The sequence below is a fragment of the Triticum urartu genome, chromosome 4 (genome assembly GCF_003073215.2).
Source record: "Triticum urartu cultivar G1812 chromosome 4, Tu2.1, whole genome shotgun sequence".
NCBI classification, from domain to species: Eukaryota; Viridiplantae; Streptophyta; class Magnoliopsida; order Poales; family Poaceae; genus Triticum; species Triticum urartu.
Window position 1 is genome coordinate 3,536,910 of NC_053025.1, and position 23,483 is coordinate 3,560,392.

The window sequence follows — 23,483 nt, forward strand, 5'->3', positions numbered from 1 at the left end:
AGACATCTCATAGAAAGAGAACCAGTAGGACAAGTAAGAATATCAGCATAATGTGTTGCTTCATTCTTGGCACCTCTAAAATGGAACAACACACTTTTATGGAAACTAATTTATCTTCAAGCAAGAGCGATTTTAGAATATAACAATAGCTCCGAACGATTTTAGAAGCGAGAGCGTCAGTGCGAAAGCAACATGCGAGCCAGTTTCCAGTTCATTTCTAAGTCTTGCATGCATGCATGCATATAAAACAAGATTGATGACATCAGCAAAGATTTCAAAGGAATTCAAAATAAAAAATGTTTTACAGCTCAAACCGTCGGTCGAATTGAAAATTTGTTTTCATATTAAAGAACCGTCACGATGAGATTTTTGGAACTAGATCCCATGTTGATATGTTCCGACGACTTTTTTTTAGGTAAAAAAGTTATCATGCCTAAGGTATGCAAGTTATTATGTCTATGGCACATAAGTTACCACGGCGTTTGCATAGGCGAATTCTGGACATGAAAATAATTTCCTCCAATTTTCTCCCCACATACAAATGCACTAAAAGGGTAGAAAGCCCAATGTCATCATAGATTCTCCCTATTTCGAAACTTTGTATTGTTTTGTAACTCAAACCATCTGCCCGACTCAAAATGTGTTTTCACAAAAAGAAATCCGCCACGACAAGATCTTCGATACTTGATCCCAATTTGGTATGTTGCCATGACTTTTTTTGGGGTCAAAAGTTATCATGTCTGGGCTAAGTAAGTTATCAACAGAAATAGGAGATTGATCTCCCTGTCCACGTACCCGAAAAGATCGGGATCAACCTCCGCCCAAAAAAATCGCTGCTGCCCACGAGAAAATATCGGGATCAACCTCTGGTAACCACAAGATGAGCAGCTAGATAGCTTGAACATAAATAGTTTGGTAACTATTACATGAGCGTGCTAATAACTATATAAAACAATGATGATAACTGTAGCTTTAGGAAGTTGATAACTATTCCGCGGGCTACAACTTAACTACAAAATTATCAGCATCGAACAAGTCAGAGAAACCATGTGATAAATTTTCGTTGAACAAAGGTTGGCTATTATCCCTACTCCTAATGTCTGAATTGATTGGATTGCGTCCATGGTTTATTTTTGTCTGGTTTATTTTCGTCCGGTTTATTTTCGTCTCACATCCCATCATCATATCTCCTCACGTTGATTTTTTTACCCTCACAATAAAAACTTTCCTAACTTTTCCAAAGTTTCCTAACTTGACACGTTATAAACGGGCAAGAATCGATAGCACGTTACCAATTAATAAAATTTAGTTTTATGAAAATCAATTCCAAATCCTAATCTCTACTCCTAATGTCCGAGTTGGTAGAATAGTATCCACGGGTTTTTCCGTCCCATCACTTTCTCCACTCTTTCGTTGTAAACCAACACTTTCCTAACATATAAAAGATCACAGATCTAACTATCCTAGCTTACAAAAATCAATCGATCCCTCTTATCAATGCAATTTGCTTCAGAAAAACAAATAACAGATTTTTAAGGAAACAAATAACGCATTTTTAGGAAAAATCCAATTGACTAAGTGACAGATATGTATCTGAACCTTCCTTCTCCAAATAAAAATCAATCAACTGCCTTCCTAGCCCGCTCGCCAAGATGTCCGCTGCGCCACGGAGGGGCTCCTGGGGGCGCAAGAACCGTAGCGGCGCCGGTGGTGCCGGGGTGCTCGCGTAGCCCATGGCGTCCATCGCGCTCAACTTCGAGGAGAGGACGCCCGTGAAGGAGCAGCCCTCGCCGGCGAGCAGCTCGGCGTCGGTCGGGAAGAGCACCGTCCTCAGGGAATCCAACTCCAGCGGTCCCGTCGTGTCGTCGGACAAGGCCAAGATGCTGCTCCTTGTCTCGCGCGCACTCGCCGGCATCTCAGGGGAAATAGCAAGGATGCATGGATCCCCAAATCCACGCAAGTCTGCTACCGAGGAGGACCAAGTTTCTTCGACTACCCACAGTGGGAGTAACATAGATAGTAACATCACACATATCTAGATAAAGTAGATGATGTGGCAAGCAATAAATGAAGAAAGAGAGGCATGCGGTAACATAGCTAGTTACCACTAGTATGAGTAACATCACATATAACAAAGCAAAATGAGTCTATAGCCTAATAAATGAAGTGTTGCATGTTACTACACATATGTTACTTCCCACTATAGAGGTAGTAACATAGAGTAGTAACATTGGCATGGGAATCTACGTGGGGCAGCCCCGTTGGAAACACCGGTGGCTTCCATGATATAAGTATAAGAAAGAAAGAGTTCATATGCATGCTAACCAATCTCACTCCCTGATTTCCTTCTTGTACTACAGGCAAAGGTTTCACTTGGCCCGGTTTACCAATTCATTCAAGTTAGATTTCTAACTTTTTTTTACAAAAAGTTGAATTTCTAACCGTAATGCACTTAATCAACTTTGTGCTGCAGCCACACTGAGTCCTATGCACTTTACGCGCCGTGAAGGAGCGGACCTCGCCGGCGAGCAGCTCGGCGTCGGTCAGAAAGAGCACCAGCGTCATGCCCAGGCTGGTGACACGCGGCCGGAGCTTAGAACAAGACCAGCCAAGCAGGGCCTAGACATGTCTTTTGATGTTGTACTCTATAAACTGAAGATTACGATTCATGTTGTGGTATGGTGACTTTTAGACTCTCTATTTTGGCAATGCAGAGTGTAGCTAATTCGGTTTCAAGTACGACGAATGGGACATAGCACCGCTAGCTGAAGGAAGATTAATTTCAGCAACACGGTGGCCAGAGGTACATTCCTTACCAAAATTATATATTGTAGTTGTTCAACAATTCGTTTTTTGCCTGACTAACATGTACAGAGGTGAATTTGAGTTCTCTGAAAAAGAATTTGACTTTTAGAGAGCGTCGCTGGGTTATGACGCCATATTTGTGCATGGAAGTCACTCTGTGCATTTGGAAACCGAACCGAAAAACCATACTGAAAATAAACCGAACCGATTTTATGGTTTTTATGGTTTCTCGTTTCGATATGGTATGAACTTTTCATACCGATTTGAACTTTGGTTTTTATGGTATATACCGGCAAATCGAACGGTTAACCGAATAAACCGAAGTAAAAAATAAATTTATATTTCTTGAGATGAACAACCATACAAGTTGTCATTTTTCTTGTACATGAGTCAAATTCACTACTAAGCATGTAAATTTTTCTTGTAATATAGTCATTTTTCTCTTTTTAAAATGCTAAGCACGTCCATAACCATCAACAGATGAATCAATGCATGCATATGTACTTATATAATATAGTCATATACTATTTGTGTAAAATAGTATGTGTTTTGAGTCATAAATTTGCAAATTATTATTACGTCATTTTCAAATTCGCTTCAACTTTGGTTTTTATGGTATATACCAAAACCATACCAAAATAATTTGGTATATACCGAAACCGAACCGTATTTACCGAAGTATTAATACCGTACAAACCGAAAAATCATATAAACCGAACCATGTAACCCAAATAAACCGAACGCACAGGGTGACATGGAAGTCAAATCATTGGAGTGGGAGTTTGAGGCAATATTAATGGCAAAACTTGAGCTACTGTCTGAGCCTGTAATTTTGTTACTCTACAAGTTGCTTTTCTGGGCCGGAATTTCTCCCAAGCATCAAGGAAGTACCGCTGGATGTCGTCTTTTTGTCATTGGATAGGTGGACATGCTGGGGCACACGTCATTTTAACACCACAAGGTTGACTATAGTTTGGTAATGGACATGTTTTCATTCAAGAATTGAAGGTATTACTCACTGAATTTTGTGCACACGTAATTTCAATACTGCTAGGTTACTGAAGTAGCTGACTATAGTTCGGTAATGGACATACGATCTTTCAAGAATTCAAGGTATTACTCACTAAATTTAATAGCTCATTTTCTGCATATTCTAAGTACTGAATGATAAAATGATATGCTGCTCGTGACGGCTGTTTCTTGTTTTATTGGACGTTGGAGCTTTTACTTGTAAGTTGATCTATTTATCTACTTTATCATGAGTAGTAGGACCAGTGAGGCAGAGGTGAAATGCTCTGTAAATAAAGAGGGACAAAGATGATTTCATATACTACAATGTTGTAGCGTTGTGGAGAAGGAAAGTGTTACCGTTCTTTCAATAAAGTTTCATGTTCTGAGTCCGCATGGCATGAAATTCTCTTTTTTTTTTTAGTTTCTCGAGAGGAACAAGTCGCCATGGACCGGCGAGATCAACAGACGGCTCCATGGTTGCGGGGAGCCGTGACTGAGAGGAGAGTCAACAACAACAACAACCCGAGGTCGCGACGGCATGCATTTATGAAAGGGGGTGGAGTGGCGGCTGCGTGGCAAAGTCGACCCGACCAGGTGCGACAGCAGATGGAGTGGCGGCTGCACAGACACACTCATGGAGGTGTTGGTATGCACCCTGATTTTGAGCCTGGGAGGATCCTTGCTCTGCTTTGGCCTCAAGTTAGATCGTCTACTTCGTGTTGTGCTCTGGAGTGATGCACTAATGCATGTTTGATTCCTTACTTTTTCTTTTTCTTTTCCTATCAATTAGTATGGTTCTTAACTGATTGCATGATCCTAAGAAGAAAATTAATGAACAAACAGACTGCTCTGCTCCAGTTTGGTGGTAGCGGAAGAGAGGCAATCATGGGGGTAACCGCACGACAGATGGTCATCCCCAAGTTTCTACGGCTGAGTTTGGTGGTTGCTCCAGTTACCTCCCCGACATTGCTTTAAATCATCAAAGCTCAACGTCGTTCCTTGTCATAGAGGAGGTCGGTACATGAAATCGTCCCTAGGCTCCGTTACTTCTCATTTGCAGATCTTAGGAGATTGGCCTGTTTCTTACTTGTCCTTTCAATTCGTTTTTTTACCCCCCCCCCCCCCCATGCTTGTAGGATGATTGTACGACATATCTGTTAGAATAGCCAATCATCCTAAAATTTTCTTATATAAATGGTGCATATAGGATTATGTTCTTCTCCTTTTTGCTAAAATTATTAAGAACTAAGGTTTTAATTAATTAGTTCAACCGATTGTGTTACTTGTAAGTAGTATATACTTATCACATTTTAGAAGCTTCTTTCTTTACGTAAATATTTCACTAGGCTGCTAACATAGTAGGGGTCATACTATGATTTCTTTAGCATTGCTTGATTTGGCCATATGGTTCTCAACTGTTTGATCTTGCGCTGACTATAAACCCTGCTCATTGTGGATTCGTTCGAAGCAAAGATGCTAGATAAGTAGTTACTATATTCTGTGTGGGGTAGAAAAATAATTTATGTACGCTAAGCTATCTCATGCTATCAATTTATGTGTCTGATTCTACCCTTGGTGCTGCTATTTTGATATCCATTATCACTCGGGAATTGTAACACACTTCACTCAGATGATTTTGTTGATAGAAAATTTGAAGCTCCATGATTTGGGCGAGAGGATTTGTTCTTGAAATTATGTACGTCTTCAAGTTTTGCATCTCAATTTTAGTACTTGTGTTGAACAGGAGAAAGCCTGGAATTCGCTTTAGAGACAGAACTCGTCAATATAGAAGAGTAACACCACTAGTGCAGAACCGGGCTATAGCACCGGTTCGTAAGGACCTTTAGTACCGGTTCTGTAACCGGCACTAATGTGTGGGAACTAAAGGTCCCCCCCTTTTGTACCGGTTCCGCACGAACCAGTGCTAAAGGGCAACCACGTGGCACGAGTCAGGCCCGGGTGCTGGTAGACCATTAGTACCGGTTGGTAGCACCAACCAGTACTAAATGTTTGGGGGGTTTTGGTTTTTATTTTTATTTTTCCATTAATTTTGTGTTTTCCATTTAATTCATTTTTGTTTGAAGGTATTTCACGATACTACATATTGTACACATTATGCATATATATAAATAGATTTTCTCGTAGAACCGATCATATATATATATATATATATATATATATATATATATAGGTAAATTGTTTGGGGCACCTAGGTGCCCAGACACCTAGCATTTATATATAGGTAAATTTGTTGATATAGGCAAGGTGCCCAGACACCTAGGTGTCCACCCATTATATATATATATATATATATAATCGAATGTCTCACAACCACCATTAATTATTCACACATACACATGCATACATACAATTTCTCCTACATGTTGCCTTGGTGCCTTCGGAGCACGATGACAAGTGGTTTAGGGGGGCGATAGCGGGTAATAGTATTCTCCTTTGGGATCTATGACCTGGTCGAGCAAAAATCTCGCTATTTTCTCTTGAAGTGCTTGTATGCGCTCCTCTGATAGGAGCTACTTCCGCACGTCATGGAACTGTTAAGAAGGAGATCAATATGCATGTGTATTAGTTGTGTGACTAGATATTGACAATCATGTAAGATTGTGAATAGTGTTCTGGCAAACGTACCCATTGCTGTCTATCAGATGTGCTTCTTTCGGACGCCATCATACGAATGTTCTCGCAAACGTAGTATGCACACACTTCAGTCCCCGGCGCCTACTTCAGGGCCTTTACGAGAATAGAATTTAATCAGATAATAATTAATCAAGCATGTTAATTAATTAATGGTATTGAAACAATAATTAAAGAGATGGTAGCTAGCTAGCTAGTACTACTTAATTACTTACCTTGGGTCGATACCAAAATAGCTTTTTTCGCCATTTTCCTGGAGCCACCTTAATGTACTTTGCCCAAGTCCTGCCCGCCGGCAAAGAAAATTAATAAGAGGTTATTAAAAATTGTTCATATCAGAAAATGACGAACTAAATAGGCCGAGATATAGTTAATAATGTTTGAAATTACCTGTCGACTATCACCTTCACGATGTTGTAGTCACTATCTTTTTTAAGTAGTGAGTCCAGTACTTCAACTTTTCCTTCGTCAACTCTAATGTCTAACAAGATCCAGTGGTAGCTGCATGCGCATACGTTTGCATGTATAAATTAAGCGGGCATGTGCATAACACTAATCAACTATAACCCTAAACCCTATACACTTATTAACATCTAGCTAGTAAGCAAAAACAGAATTTGTAGTACAAGACAGTGTGACTCACTCGAAGTTGTAAGGAAGTAGCATATCTACATTGCTATTGAGGTGCTTCAAGAACTCTAGCATGCTTTTCTCTACATCTTGTTTACAGTATTCCAATTTCAATGTGAATTCATTAATGGTATTTGGGTCAATGAACCCAATGCCATAGCGTCCACCTTTTTTCATTTCATACATCTTCATCCTGCATAATACCATAGAAAAGAATATATAGTGAGGATATATAATTACAGGTAATTAATGATCAATCAATGAGCACTAGAGGTAGCTTGAGACTTAAATTACAGAAAGAAATCACTTACAGACAATAGCAACTGACGAGAGATTTGTCGAGTGATTCTTGATTGAATAACTGAAATAGTTCTGAATACTCAACGGACAGAGGTTTCTTATGGAAGTAATGTTCTTCCTCGACTTTCACCATAAGGGACTCTCGATTAGAAATCTTGGTAATGTTCATGTACCATTGATGCAATTCATACATTCTCGCTAGCCGAAGGGCGCTGCCAGGCGAGGGGCGCAGAAGTTTAGTCCCACCTCGCTAGCCGATGGGCGCTCGCACCTGCTTATAAGCCCCGCCGCTGCTGCTGTCTCGAGCTCCTCTCTAAAGTAGGCCTTCTGGGCCTACCTCTACTACTCTGGCCTGTGTGGCCTATTGGGCTTGCGGGTCTGCATCCTGGCCCAACAACAGGTTGGGTTTCTAGTCCTATGCAGGCCACTGTGGCCCAAAAGGTGGGCTTTTTTTCATTTAGTTTTTCTTTTCTGCTTTATTTATTTTGTTTTATTTATTTTTAGTTGTTTTTTGCTATATTTAGAGTTTCTTTATGAATATTTTTGATTTAGGTACACAAAATTAGAAACTTTCAGTTAGTGCCGGTAGTTTTTAAATTTGAATAGTTTAAATTTTGAATTATTTGAAATTTGTGTGAATCACTAGTTTGTGAATAACTTAACTTTAAAAATAAATATTTCAGTGATTCTTTTTTATTATGTTTAATATTAGTGTGTATTATCATTGTATTCAATTTGGTAATGCTTAGGTTATTTAAAAAATGAAATGCCTTTGTAACAGATGAGTTTTCGTCCGAAACCCTGATAGTTTGAAAGAGATTGTCCATTTTGTACACGAAGTGCATCCAGTTTTTGCCGTAACCCTCTCTACTTTTTTGCACATGATATGTGGGTGAAATTATGATAACATGCCAACTTTCAACCTTTTCGGAGTTCATTTGAAGTGTTTTTCAATTTAGCTGAAAAAATCAGTAAGTGAATGAAACAATTTGTTTGCACATAAAATTTCTTCACGTTTCAAATGCCAAAACACATAACTACCCTAACTATTACAGAGATTCCCTCCTGGGTGTGAAACACAGAATAAAGTGATGATAGTGAAGCCGATCACATCCCAGATCTTTGGGTGTGAAACTTTTTCTTCGCTTGTGTCCCTTTGCGCCGTAACCATGGAAAATCTTCATCATTTAACGGGATGCTTCGGTCAATATTCACTGTGAATGAAGCAATTTCATCAAAATTTTCATAATCTCCTGACATGTCTGTCTTGTGATCCACTCCCATGATGATTCTCTTCGCAGAAAGAACTATGTGCCGCTTTGGCTCATCGTATGATGCATTCGCTTCCTTATCTTTTCTTTTTCTCGGCTTGGTAGACATGTCCTTCACATAGAAAACATGTGCCACATCATTGGCTAGGACGAATGGTTCTTCTGCATACGCAAGATTGTTGAGATCCACTGTTGTCATTCCGTACTGCGGGTCTTCCGTTACCCCGCCTCGTGTCATATTGACCCATTTGCAACGAAACAAAGGGACCTTCAAACCACGTCCATAGTCAAGTTCCCATATGTCCTGTATCTAACCATAATATGTTTCCTTTCCCGTCCTGGTTGCTGCATCAAAGCGGACACCACTGTTTTGGTTGGTGCTCTTCTTATCTTGGGCGATCGTGTAAAATGTATTACATTTATCTCGTACCCTTTGAAAGTCATGATATTCGAAGATGGTAACTGGGACAGCGAGTACAGGTCATCTTCAATAGAGGCGTCATGCATGGTACGTGTCTGCAACCAGCTGGCGAAACTCCTGGTTTGTTCACGTGTAATCCAGTCATCAGACCGTTCTGGGTGTTTGGAGTGTAGAAAATTCTTGTGTTCGTCCATATACGGAGCCACCAAGGCGAAATTCTGTAGAACTGTGTAGTGTGCTCCAGTGAGAGAATGTCCGTCCATACATATTATTTGTTTCCCTCCTAGCATGTCTTTTCCATCCAGTCTGCCCTTATGCCGCGATTCTGGAACACCAATCGGCTTAAAGTCAGGAATAAAGTAAATACAAAACTCAATGACCTCCTCATTTTCATGGCCCTTGGAGATGCTTCCTTCTGGCCTAGTACGGTTATGAACATATTTCTTTAAGGCTCCCATGAACCTCACAAAAGGGAACATATTGTGTAGAAATACAGGACCCGAAACGTTAGTCTTTTCGCATAGGTGAACTAGGGCGTGTGTCATGATGTTTGTGACGCCCCCGATTCAATCGTACACTAATCATACATGCAAACATGTACGATCAAGATCAGGGACTCACGGGAAGATATCACAACACAACTCTACAAATAAAATAAGTCATACAAGCATCATATTACAAACCAGGGGCCTTGAGGGCTCGAATACAAGAGCTCGATCATAGACGAGTCAGCGGAAGCAACAATATCTGAGTAAAGACATAAGTTAAACAAGTTTGCCTTAAGAAGGCTAGCACAAACTAGGATACAGATCGGAAGAGGCGCAGGCCTCCTGCCTGGGATCCTCCTAACTACTCCTGGTCGTCGTCAGCGGGCAGCACGTAGTAGCAGGCACCTCCGGTGTAGTAGGAGTCGTCGTCGACGGTGGCGTCTGGATCCTGGGCTCCAACATCTGGTTGCGACAACCAGGTAGAAGGGATAGAAGGAAAAGAAGGAGAAGCAACCGTGAGTACTCATCCAAAGTACTCGCAAGCAAGGAGCTACACTACATATGTATGCATTAGTATCAAATGGAATAAGGGTATCATATGTGGACTGAACTGCAGAATGCCGGAATAAGAGGGGGGATAGCTAGTCCTTTCGAAGACTATGCTTCTGGTAACCTCCATCTTGCAGCAGGAGAATAGAATACACTGAAGTCCTCCAAGTAGCATCGCATAGCATAACCCTAACCGATGATCCTCCCCTCGTCGCCCTGTGAGAGAGCGACCACCGGTTGTATCTGGCACTTGGAAGAGTGTGTTTTATTAAGTATCCAGTTCTAGTTGTCATAAGGTCAAGGTACAACTCCAAGTCATCCTGTTACCCAAGATCACGGCTATTCGAATAGATTAACTTCCCTGCAGGGGTGCACCACATAACCCAACACGCTCGATCCCATTTGGCCGGACACACTTTTCTGGGTCATGCCCGGCCTCGGAAGATCAACACGTCGCAGCCCTACGTAGGCAGAACAGACAGGTCAGCACGCCGGTCTAAATCCTATGGCGCAGGGGTCTAGGCCCATCGCCCTTTGCACACCTGCATGTTGCGAACGCGGCCGGAAGCAGAACTAGCCCCCTTAATACAAGAGTAGGCTTACGGTCCAATCCGGCGCGCGCCACTCAGTCGCTGACGTCACGAAGGCTTCGGCTGATACCACGACGTCGAGTGCCCATAACTGTCCCCGCGTAGATGGTTAGTGCGTATAGGCCAGTAGCCAGACTCAGATCAAATACCAAGATCCCGTTAAACGTGTTAAGTATCCGCGAACACCGACCAGGGCCAGGCCCACCTCTCTCCTAGGTGGTCTCAACCTGCCCTGTCGCTCCGCCACAAAGTAACAGTCGGGGGCCGTCGGGAACCTAGGCCCACCTCTACGGGGATGGAGCCACCTGCCCCTTCAGCCCCCAACTCCGAACAGTACCACAGGTAATGTAACTGTGTAAAGTATATAGTATATGTCCGTGATCACCTCCCGAAGTGATCACGGCCCAGTAGTATAGCATGGTAGACGGACAAGAGTGTAGGGCCACTGATGGAACACTAGCATCCTATACTAAGCAGTAGGATAGCAGGTAATGGTAACAACAGTAGTAGCAAGGACAGGCTATGCATCAGGATAGGAATAACGGAAAGCAGTAACATGCTACACTACTCTAATGCAAGAAGTATAGAGAAGAGTAGGCGATATCTGGTGATCAAAGGGGGGGCTTGCCTGGTTGCTCTGGCAAGAGAGAGTGGTCGTCAACACCGTAGTCGAACTGGGTAGCAGCGGCGTCGGTCTCGGTGTCTAGAGAGAGAAGAGGGGGAAGAAGCAATAAATATAATGCAAACAAATGCAAGACGATGCATGACATGACAAAGCGTGATGCTAGGTGTACCCTAACGCGGTACGAGGTGGTACCGGTGAAGGGGGGAAACATCTGGGAAAGTATCCCCGGTGTTTCGCGTTTTCGGACAGACGAACCGGAGGGGGGAAAGTTGCATGTTTGCTATGCTAGGGATGCGTGGCGGACGAACGTGCTGCGTATCCGGATTCGTCTCGTCGTTCTGAGCAACTTTCATGTACAAAGTTTTTCCATCCGAGTTACGGATTATTTTATATTAATTTTTAAAGTTTTAATTCATTTTCCTATTTATTTTTAATTAAAAAAAAGGTCAAATTGCTATAGGTACACAGAGAGTGTACCCAGCTATTTGTGTGTGAGGCTGATAGTGGGTCCCAGTTGACTACCAGTCAGCAGTCAACTATGGACGTTGACTAGTCAAACCGACCAGGGGGCCCACCCCTCATAGAGGGAGCCTGTTTTAACAGAGTTTAACCTTTTACAAATTATCTTAAATCTTAAACAAGTGGTGGGGCCCGACTGTCAATGACAGATAGATTAAAAGAGGTTTATTTAGACAACTAATTAATTAGCGAGGGTGGCCCCACGTGTTAGTGGCTCACCAGGAGGGTTAATAGCGCAATTAGCACTAACGGTCTATTAGGTCGGCGATTAAACGCCGTTGGCCTCGAGCCACGACGGCGGGCGGAAGTGGCAGAGGGGCGGGGGGCGCTGGCGGCCTCGGCTTGAGCCAACGGCAGCGGCGGGGCAGTGGCAGCCCGGGCGGGCAGGCGGCGGCGATAGCAAGTAGCAGCAACATGGGGTCGGCCGGGCGAGGGCAAGGCGCTGTCGGGTGCCGATGGCGGCCAGCGGCGCAGCAGCAGCATGCAGCAACGGTGAGGTCGGAGCACCGCGGTAGCTAGCGCGAGCGGGGAGGCGTGGGCGCCGCCGGGCGAGAGGCACGGACGCGGTCAACGGGCGACGAGCAACGCCGGGTGCGGCCGTGCGTGGCCAGTGGTGCACGGGCCGCGGCGGGAGGAGGTCCGCGCGGGCGCGACGAGTGCGCACAGACGGGGGAACTCACTGAGCAGAGCTCCGACACGATGGCTACGACGTCCTACGGCGGTGGACTTGGTCGGGGCAGAGGGGGAGCTCACGGGGTAGCGTAGGGGTTCGAGGGCAGCGTTGCTTGGGGAGGAGGCCGGGGACATTGCGCGCGAAGAGGTAGCAGGCCGGCGAGGACGCGCTCCGGGCGGCGACAGACGAAGACGAGGCGGCGGCGCACAACGGCGTCGTGGGCGACGCGGCAGGCGCGGCAAGGGGCGCCGCTAAGGGAGAGGGGACGGTGGCGCGTGGATGAGGGAGGGGGCCGGCGAGGCGGCGATGGGCGTCAGCGTCGGGCCTCTCCCCGATCCAGATGGGATCGAGAGGAGATGGGGGGATAGGGAGTGGCGTCGTGGGGGGAGTGGGAGAGCGGTAGTGGGTTAGGGTTTCCCCTGGTGGGGTTATGGGGGAGTGGGGGTGGTTGGCCTGGGCCTGGCCTGGCTAGCAGCTGGGCCGGTTGGCCCAGTGGGGGGGGGGGTTCTGTTTTATTTTATCCTTTTGTTTTGTATTTCTTTTTTTTTCTTGGTTTCCTTTTTTCTGTTTTTCAAAAATGTTTAGCACCTAATTGATTTTTATAAAATATGGGAGCTAGCTCATCAATTGTAGTGCATTATATCCTAGCACCAAAAACTAGTTTGGGTGAAATACTATTTCATATTAGATTTAGATTAGTTAAAAGGTTATTAGACAATGTATTCTGCCACTGTTTGAGATTGTTTAAATGACTTATCATAGTTCAATAACGTTGTTTACAATTTTATCCTAGCCTCTGATTTATCTACTATTTATTGAACATTTTAGTTTTTAAGTTTGAAAACTTTTGTTGTTTGTCTGATTTTGAATTTGAATTTGAATCGGTTTTAAACTAACCCGAGTTTATCGAGAGAAACCGAGGTGACATGGCATCATTAGCAGAGGTTCATTGTAGCTTAATTACCCGGGCGTCACAATTCTCCTCCACTACAGGAAATCTCGTCCCGAGATTTAAGAGGGGGACTAGGGGTAAGGTCTGGTTACGAAATTCTAATGAATCTTCTCGGTCTTGGTTGCTCTTCCCGAAGTGGTTGATCCATTACGTTCATGTCTCCATTTCTCTGCTTCATGTCATGATGATGAAGTCGTCGTCCTTTCTTTGGGGGTTCCATCGTACTTTCGACAGAATAAAGAGGGAGCATTCCGGGAGAACTGACCTCGGCAAGGTTGACTATCTGGTAGATAACATCGGGGAGGGAGGCGGAAAGTAACCCTCTAATTTAAACCTCTGAAAATATCGAGAGCAAAGTAAGTAGGTACCATGAAAAGTTTCAAGCGGGTAGGCAATCGTTCGATGCCTGAAACAAAGTGTGAAGGGGGTCTAGAGCAACGAGAATAAGTATTGCATGTGATACCAGAATAGTTCACTTGGCAGGTGGCCCGTGAATTACATATGAAGTCAAGCGCGAGGAATAACTTTGACAACAGGGTGTACAGGAGAGTCAGGTTTCGATCCGGTGGAACTGTGGGTTATGGGCCCACCATGTGGTTAAAAGTAGGAAAAGCGTTGATATCTTGCACGGTCATGATAGCAAGGCATGTCAGATAATAACCTGTCAGTTATGTCGGCAACAACATCGGTACCAAGGGCGAGGGATGAAGAGAACAATTTTCCTGCTCGTTGAAACGAGGCGGACCAATAGGCAAAGTTCTCATCCATCGGTGGTTACCGGAATGTCATCAACAATAGTAACAGGGTCTCACTGACAGAGTTGTACAACGAGGTGCTTACTAAGCAGGGAATTATCACTGCATAGTTAAGTCAGATTACAAAAAGCTTAGCAAGATAATGGAAAGGAAAATGCGATTATCAGGTTTTAAACAGAAGAATGGAAAGGAAAATGTGTTTTAAACACATAATTCGGGGATATATCCTTCCCAAGGACAAGCAGAGCATGATATCCGTGGCAGGATATCATGTAGAAAACCCCTTAGGTAAGGGGAGAGAAATTTCGTGGCATTACCCATACAACGGTGTTTGGATAATTGAGCAAGAAACATTTAGCATTGGCATCAAATGTTCTTGTTGAAAATCGGAGTACCACAGATAGGCTTCGAGATAGCATTCACATGGTCATCAGGTAAGGATCAGGCTATGGATACACAAAGGATCCATCAGGAACAACTTATAGAATAAGTCTTACCATTTTCTCATGGAAGAAAGGATAACCTTACTAAAATGGAAACTATAACCACAAGTCCTCCGGCCAGGTGTGATGGGCATGACATCACCTTACCAATATATAAGGACCAGTGTTATAACTCTTGGAGATATGTCCCAACCATCATATCTGACCGGGATTCATATCTGATTGGTGTTAGGATATCTCAGACTCGGGGTGCCTGAGAAGAAGAGGTGCAACACAATTGACGAGATGACATTATATGACTCTTGGGAAATGAACTATGAAAGCGAGTCCCGATCAAGGGTTCATCATTAAGCCAAGGGAAGGATGAGGAAGTGGCTGATGGACTCAGCTGTAATTCAACGAGGTATCCAAAAAGATGCATCTCCACAATTATGTGGATAGGGAGATAGCATTTGTCAGATCAAATAATATAATGAAGTATGCTCGAGGAAAACATACACAATTAAACATTGGTTGAAAGGTGCGCCTGAATTATGGGTTGGGTTGCATGACCAATGTCAGAATGGTGATTCAATAATCAATAGTCTAAGAACGAACGGATTGAAGGAAATATGCCCTAGAGGCAATAATAAAGTTATTATTTATTTCCTTATTTCATGATAAATGTTTATTATTCATGCTAGAATTGTATTAACCGGAAACATAATATATGTGTGAATACATAGACAAACAGAGTGTCACTAGTATGCCTCTACTTGACTAGCTCGTTAATCAAAGATGGTTATGTTTCCTAACCATGAACAAATAGTTGTTATTTGATTAATGGGATCACATCATTAGTTGAATGATCTGATTGACATGACCCATTCCATTAGCTTAGCACCCGATCGTTTATTATGTTGCTATTGCTTTCTTCATGACTTATACATGTTCCTATGACTATGAGATTATGCAACTCCCGTTTGCCAGAGGAACACTTTGGGTGCTACCAAATGTCACAACGTAACTGGGTGATTATAAAGGAGCATTACAGGTGTCTCCAAAGGTATATGTTGGGTTGGCGTATTTCGAGATTAGGATTTGTCACTCCGATTGTTGGAGAGGTAACTCTGGGCCCTCTCGGTAATGCACATCACATAAGCCTTGCAAGCATCACAACTAATATGTTAGTTGTGAGACGATGTATTACGGAACGAGTAAAGAGACTTGCCGGTAACGAGATTGAACTAGGTATTGGATACCGACGATCGAATCTCGGGCAAGTAACATACCGATGACAAAGGGAACAACGTATGTTGTTATGCGGTCTGACCGATAAAGATCTTCGTAGAAAATGTAGGAGCCAATATGGGCATCCAGGTCCCGCTATTGGTTATCGACCGGAGATTTGTCTCAGTCATGTCTACATTGTTCTCGAACCGTAGGGTCCGCACGCTTAACGTTACGATGACAGTTATTATGAGTTTATGCATTTTGATGTACCGAAGTTAGTTCGGAGTCCCGGATGTGATCACGGACATGACGAGGAGTCTCGAAATGGTCGAGACATAAAGATTGATATCTTGGATGACTATATTCGGACACCAGAAGAGTTCCGGAGAAGTATCGGATAAAACCGGAGCACCGGGGGGTTACCGGAACCACCCGGGGGGTTACCGGAACCCCCCGGGGGGTTAATGGGCCTCATGGGCCTAAAGTGGAGAAGAGGAAGGGGCTGCCAGGGCAGGCCGCGCGCCCCCTCTCCCCCTAGTCCGAATTGGACAAGGAGGGAGGGGCGGCGCCCCCCCTTTCCTTCTCTCCCCCCCTCTCTCCTACTTGGACAAGGAAACGGGAGGGGAGTCCTACTCCCGGTAGGAGTAGGACTCCTCCTGCGCCCTCCTCTAGGCCGGCCGCACCCCTCCCCCTTGCTCCTTTAGATATGGGGGGAAGGGGGCACCTCTAGACACACAAGTTGATCCTCGTGATCGTTCCTTAGCCGTGTGCGGTGCCCCCTGCCACCATATTCCACCTCGGTCATATCGTTGTAGTGCTTAGGCGAAGCCCTGCATCGGTAGAACATCATCATTGTCACCACGCCGTCGTGCTGACGGAACTCATCCCCGAAGCTTTGCTGGATCGGAGCCCGGGGAGCGTCATCGAGCTGTACGTGTGCTAAGAACTCGGAGGTGCCGGAGTAACGGTGCTTGGATCGGTCGGATCGGGAAGAAGACATATGACTACTTCCACTACATTGTGTCAACACTTCTGTTGCGATCTACAAGGGTACATAGATCATACTCTCCCCTCTCGTTGCTGTGCATCACCATGATCTTGCGTGTGCGTAGGAAAATTTTGAAATTACTACGTTCCCCAACAGTGGCATCCGAGCCTAGGTTTTATGGTTTGATGTTATATACACGAGTAGAACACAAGTGAGTTGTGGGCGATATAAGTCATACTGCCTACCAGCATGTCATACTTTGGTTCGGCGGTATTGTTGGACGAGACGACCCGGACCGACATTACGCGTACGCTTACGCGAGACCGGTTCTCCCGACGTGCTTTGCACATAGGTGGCTTGCGGGCGACAGTCTCTCCAACTTTAGTTGAACCAAGTGTGGCTACGCCCGGTCCTTGTGAAGGTTAAAACGGAGTCAAATTGACAAACTATCGTTGTGGTTTTGATGCGTAGGTGAGATTGGTTTTTTGCTTAAGCCCGTAGCAGACACGTAAAACCTGCAACAACAAAGTAGAGGACGTCTAACTTGTTTTTGCAGGGCGTGTTGTGATGTGATATGGTCAAGACATGATGCTAAATTTTATTGTATGAGATGATCATGTTTTGTAACCGAGTTATCGGCAACTGGCAGGAGCCATATGGTTGTCGCTTTATTGTATGCAATGCAATCGCGATGTAATGCTTTACTTTGTCACTAAGCGGTAGCGATAGTCGTAGAAGCATAAGATTGGCGAGACGACAACGATGCTACGATGGAGATCAAGGTGTCGCGCCGGTGACGATGGTGATCATGATGGTGCTTCGGAGATGGAGATCACAGGCACAAGATGATGATGGCCATATCATATCACTTATATTGATTGCATGTGATGTTTATCCTTTATGCATCTTATCTTGCTTTGATTGACGGTAGCATTATAAGATGATCTCTCACTAATTATCAAGAAGTGTTCTCCCTGAGTATGCATCGTTGCGAAAGTTCTTCGTGCTGAGACACCACGTGATGATCGGGTGTGATAGGCTCTACGTTCAAATACAACGGGTGCAAAACAGTTGCACACGCGGAATACTCAGGTTATACTTGATGAGCCAAGCATATACAGATATGGCCTCGGTACACGGAGACCGAAAGGTCGAGCGTGAATCATATAGTAGATATGATCAACATAATGATGTTCACCGATGAAACTACTCCATCTCACGTGATGATCGGACATGGTTTAGTTGATTTGGATCACGTGATCACTTAGAGGATTAGAGGGATGTCTATCTAAGTGGGAGTTCTTAAGTAATATGATTAATTGAACTTAAATTTATCATGAACTTAGTCCCTGATAGTATCTTGCTTGTTTATGTTAATTGTAGATAGATGGCTCGTGCTATTGTTCCGTTGAATTTTAATGCGTTCCTTGAGAAAGCAAAGTTGAAAGATGATGGTAGCAATTACACGGACTGGGTTCGTAACTTGAGGATTATCCTCGTTGCTGCACAGAAGAATTACGTCTTGGAAGTACCGCTGGGTGCTAGGCCTGCTGCTGGAGGAACACCAGATGTTATGAACGTCTGGCAGAGCAAAGATGATGACTACTCGATAGTTCAGTGTGCCATGCTTTACGGCTTAGAATCGGAACTTCAACGACGTTTTGAACGTCATGGAGCATATGAGATGTTCCAGGAGTTGAAGTTAATATTTCAAGCAAATGCCCGGATTGAGAGATATGAAGTCTCCAATAAGTTCTATAGCTGCAAGATGGAGGAGAACAGTTCTGTCAGTGAGCATATACTCAAAATGTCTGGGTATAATAATCACTTGATTCAATTGGGAGTTAATCTTCCAGATGATTGCGTCATTGACAGAATTCTCCAATCACTGCCACCAAGCTACAAGAGCTTCGTGATGAACTATAATATGCAAGGGATGAACAAGACTATTCTCGAGCTCTTTGCAATGCTGAAAGCTGCGGAGGTAGAAATCAAGAAGGAGCATCAAGTGTTGATGGTCAATAAGACCACTAGTTTCAAGAAAAAGGGCAAAGGGAAGAAGAAGGGGAACTTCAAGAAGAATGGCAAGAAAGTTGCTGCTCAAGAGAAGAAACCCAAGTCTGGACCTAAGCTTGAAACTGAGTGCTTCTACTGCAAGCAGACTGGTCACTGGAAGCGGAACTGCCCCAAGTATTTGGCGGATAAGAAGGATGGCAAGGTGAACAAAGGTATATGTGATATACATGTTATTGATGTGTACCTTACCAATGCTCGCAGTAGCACCTGGGTATTTGATACTGGTTCTGTTGCTAATATTTACAACTCAAAACAGGGACTACGGATTAAGCGAAGATTGGCTAAGGACGAGGTGACGATGCGCGTGGGAAACGGTTCCAAAGTTGATGTGATCGCAGTCGGCACGCTACCTCTACATCTACCTTCGGGATTAGTATTAGACCTAAATAATTGTTATTTGGTGCCAGCGTTGAGCATGAACATTATATCTGGATCTTGTTTAATGAGAGACGGTTATTCATTTAAATCAGAGAATAATGGTTGTTCTATTTATATGAGTAATATCTTTTATGGTCATGCACCCTTGCAGAGTGGTCTATTCTTATTGAATCTCGATAGTAGTAATACACATATTCATAGTATTGAAGCCAAAAGATGCAGAGTCGATAATGATAGTGCAACTTATTTGTGGCACTGCCGTTTAGGTCATATCGGTGTAAAGCGCATGAAGAAACTCCATACTGATGGGATTTTGGAACCTCTTGATTATGAATCACTTGGTACTTGCGAACCGTGCCTCATGGGCAAGATTACTAAAACACCGTTCTCCGGTACTATGGAGAGAGCAACAGATTTGTTGGAAATCATACATACAGATGTATGTGGTCCGATGAATATTGAGGCTCGTGGCGGATATCGTTATTTTCTCACCTTCACAGATGATTTAAGCAGATACGGGTATATCTACTTAATGAAACATAAGTCTGAAACATTTGAAAAGTTCAAAGAATTTCAGAGTGAAGTGGAAAATCATCGTAACAACAAAATAAAGTTTCTACGATCAGATCGTGGAGGAGAATATTTGAGTTACGAGTTTGGTGTACATTTGAAAAATTGTGGAATAGTTTCGCAACGCACGCCACCCGGAATACCACAGCGTAATGGTGTGTCCGAACGTCGTAATCGTACTTTACTAGATATGGTGTGATCTATGATGTCTCTTACTAATTTACCGCTATCGTTTTGGGGATACGCTCTAGAGACGGCCGCATTCACGTTAAATAGGGCACCATCAAAATCCGTTGAGACGACGCCTTATGAACTGTTGTTTGGCAAGAAACCAAAGTTGTCGTTTCTGAAAGTTTGGGGCTGCGATGCTTATGTGAAAAAGCTTCAACCTGATAAGCTCGAACCCAAATCGGAGAAATGTGTCTTCATAGGATATCCAAAGGAAACTATTGGATACACCTTCTATCACAGATCCGAAGGCAAGACTTTTGTTGCTAAATTCGGAAACTTTCTGGGGAAGGAGTTTCTCTCGAAAGAAGTGAGTGGGAGGAAAGTAGAACTTGACGAGGTAACTGTACCTACTCCCTTATTGGAAAGTAGTACATCACAGAAAACTATTTCAGTGACACCTACACCAATTAGTGAGGAAGCTAATGATGATGATCATGAAACTTTAGATCAAGATACTACTGAACCTCGTAGATCAACCAGAGTGAGATCCGCACCAGAGTGGTATGGTAATCCTGTTCTGGAAGTCATGCTACTAGATCATGATGAACCTACGAACTATGAAGAAGCGATGGTGAGCCCAGATTCCGCAAAATGGCTTGAAGCCATGAAATCTGAGATGGGATCCATGTATGAGAAAAAAGTGTGGACTTTGGTTGACTTGCCCGATGATCGGCAAGCAATTGAGAATAAATGGATCTTCAAGAAGAAGACTGACGCTGACGGTAATATTACTGTCTACAAAGCTCGACTTGTCGCAAAGGTTTTCGACAAGTTCAAGGGATTGACTACGATGAGACCTTCTCACCCGTAGCGATGCTTAAGTCTGTCCGAATCATGTTAGCAATTGCCGCATTTTATGATTATGAAATTTGGCAGATGGATGTCAAAACTGCATTCCTGAATGATTTCTGGAAGAAGAGTTGTATATGATGCAACCAGAAGGTTTTGTCGATCCAAAGGGAGCTAACAAAGTGTGCAAGCTCCAGCGATCCATTTATGGACTGGTGCAAGCCTCTCCGGAGTTGGAATAAACGTTTTGATAGTGTGATCAAAGCATTTGGTTTTATACAGACTTTTGGAGAAGCCTGTATTTACAAGAAAGTTAGTGGGAGCTCTGTAGCATTTCTGATATTATATGTAGATGACATATTACTGATTGGAAATGATATAGAATTTTTGGATAGCATAAAGGGATACTTGAATAAGAGTTTTTCAATGAAAGACCTCGGTGAAGCTGCTTACATATTAGGCATTAAGATCTATAGAGATAGATCAAGACGCCTAATTGGACTTTCACAAAGCACATACCTTGACAAAGTTTTTGAAAAAAGTTCAAAATGGATCAAGCAAAGAAAGGGTTCCTGCCTGTATTGCAAGGTGTGAAGTTGAGTAAGACTCAATGCCCGACCACTGCAGAAGATAGAGAGAACATGAAAGATGTTCCCTATGCTTCAGCCATAGGCTCTATCATGTATGCAATACTGTGTACCAGACCTGATGTGTGCCTTGCTATAAGTTTAGCAGGGAGGTACCAAAGTAATCCAGGAATGGATCACTGGACAACGGTCAAGAACATCCTGAAGTACCTGAAAAGGACTAAGGATATGTTTGTCGTATATGGAGGTGACAAAGAGCTCATCGTAAAAGGTTACATTGATGCAAGCTTTGACACTGATCCGGACGATTCTAAATCGCAAACCGGATACGTGTTTACATTAAACGGTGGAGCTGTCAGTTGGTGCAGTTCTAAACAAAGCGTCGTAGCGGGATCTACATGTGAAGCAGAGTACATAGCTGCTTCGGAAGCAGCAAATGAAGGAGTCTGGATGAAGGAGTTCATATCCGATCTAGGTGTCATACCTAGTGCATCGGGTCCAATCAAAATCTTTTGTGACAATACTGGTGCAATTGCCTTGGCAAAGGAATCCAGATTTCACAAGAGAACCAAGCACATCAAGAGACGCTTCAATTCCATCCGGGATCTAGTCCAGGTGGGAGACATAGAGATTTGCAAGATACATACGGATCTGAATGTTGCAGACCCGTTGACTAAGCCTCTTCCACGAGCAAAACATGATCAGCACCAAGGCTCCATGGGTGTTAGAATCATTACTGTGTAATCTAGATTATTGACTCTAGTGCAAGTGGGAGACTGAAGGAAATATGCCCTAGAGGCAATAATAAAGTTATTATTTATTTCCTTATTTCATGATAAATGTTTATTATTCATGCTAGAATTGTATTAACCAAAAACATAATACATGTGTGAATACATAGACAAACATAGTGTCACTAGTATGCCTCTACTTGACTAGCTCGTTAATCAAAGATGGTTATGTTTCCTAACCATGAACAAATAGTTGTTATCTGATTAACGGGATCACATCATTAGTTGAATGATCTGATTGACATGACCCATTCCATTAGCTTAGCACCCGATCGTTTAGTATGTTGCTATTGCTTTCTTCATGACTTATACATGTTCCTATGACTATGAGATTATGCAACTCCTGTTTGCCAGAGGAACATTTTGGGTGCTACCAAACGTCACAATGTAACTGGGTGATTATAAAGGAGCATTACAGGTGTCTCCAAAGGTAGATGTTGGCTTGGCGTCTTTCGAGATTAGGATTTGTCACTCCGATTGTCGGAGAGGTATCTCTGGGCCCTCTCGGTAATGCACATCACATAAGCCTTGCAAGCATCACAACTAATATGTTAGTTGTGAGAAGATGTATTAAGGAACGAGTAAAGAGACTTGCCGGTAACGAGATTGAACTAGGTATTGGATACCGACGATCGAATCTCGGGCAAGTAACATACCGATGACAAAGGGAACAACGTATGTTGTTATGCGGTCTGACTGATAAAGATCTTCGTAGAATATGTAGGAGCCAATATGCGCATCCAGGTCCCGCTATTGGTTATTGACCGGAGATTTGTCTCAGTCATGTCTACATTGTTCTCGAACCGTAGGGTCCGCTCGCTTAACGTTACGATGATAGTTATTATGAGTTTATGCATTTTGATGTACCGAAGTTAGTTCGGAGTTCCGGATGTGATCACGGACATGACGAGGAGTCTCTAAATGGTCGAGACATAAAGATTGATATATTGGATGACTATATTCGGACACCGGAAGAGTTCCAGAGAAGTATCGGATAAAATCGAAGCACCGGGGGGTTACCGAAACCCCCCGGGGGGTTAATGGGCCTCATGGACTTAAAGTGGAGAAGAGGAAGGGGCTGCCAGGGCAGGCCGCGCGCCCCCTCTCCCCCTAGTCCGAATTGGACAAGGAGGGAGGGGCGGCGCCCCCCCTTTCCTTCTCTTCCCCCCTCTCTCCT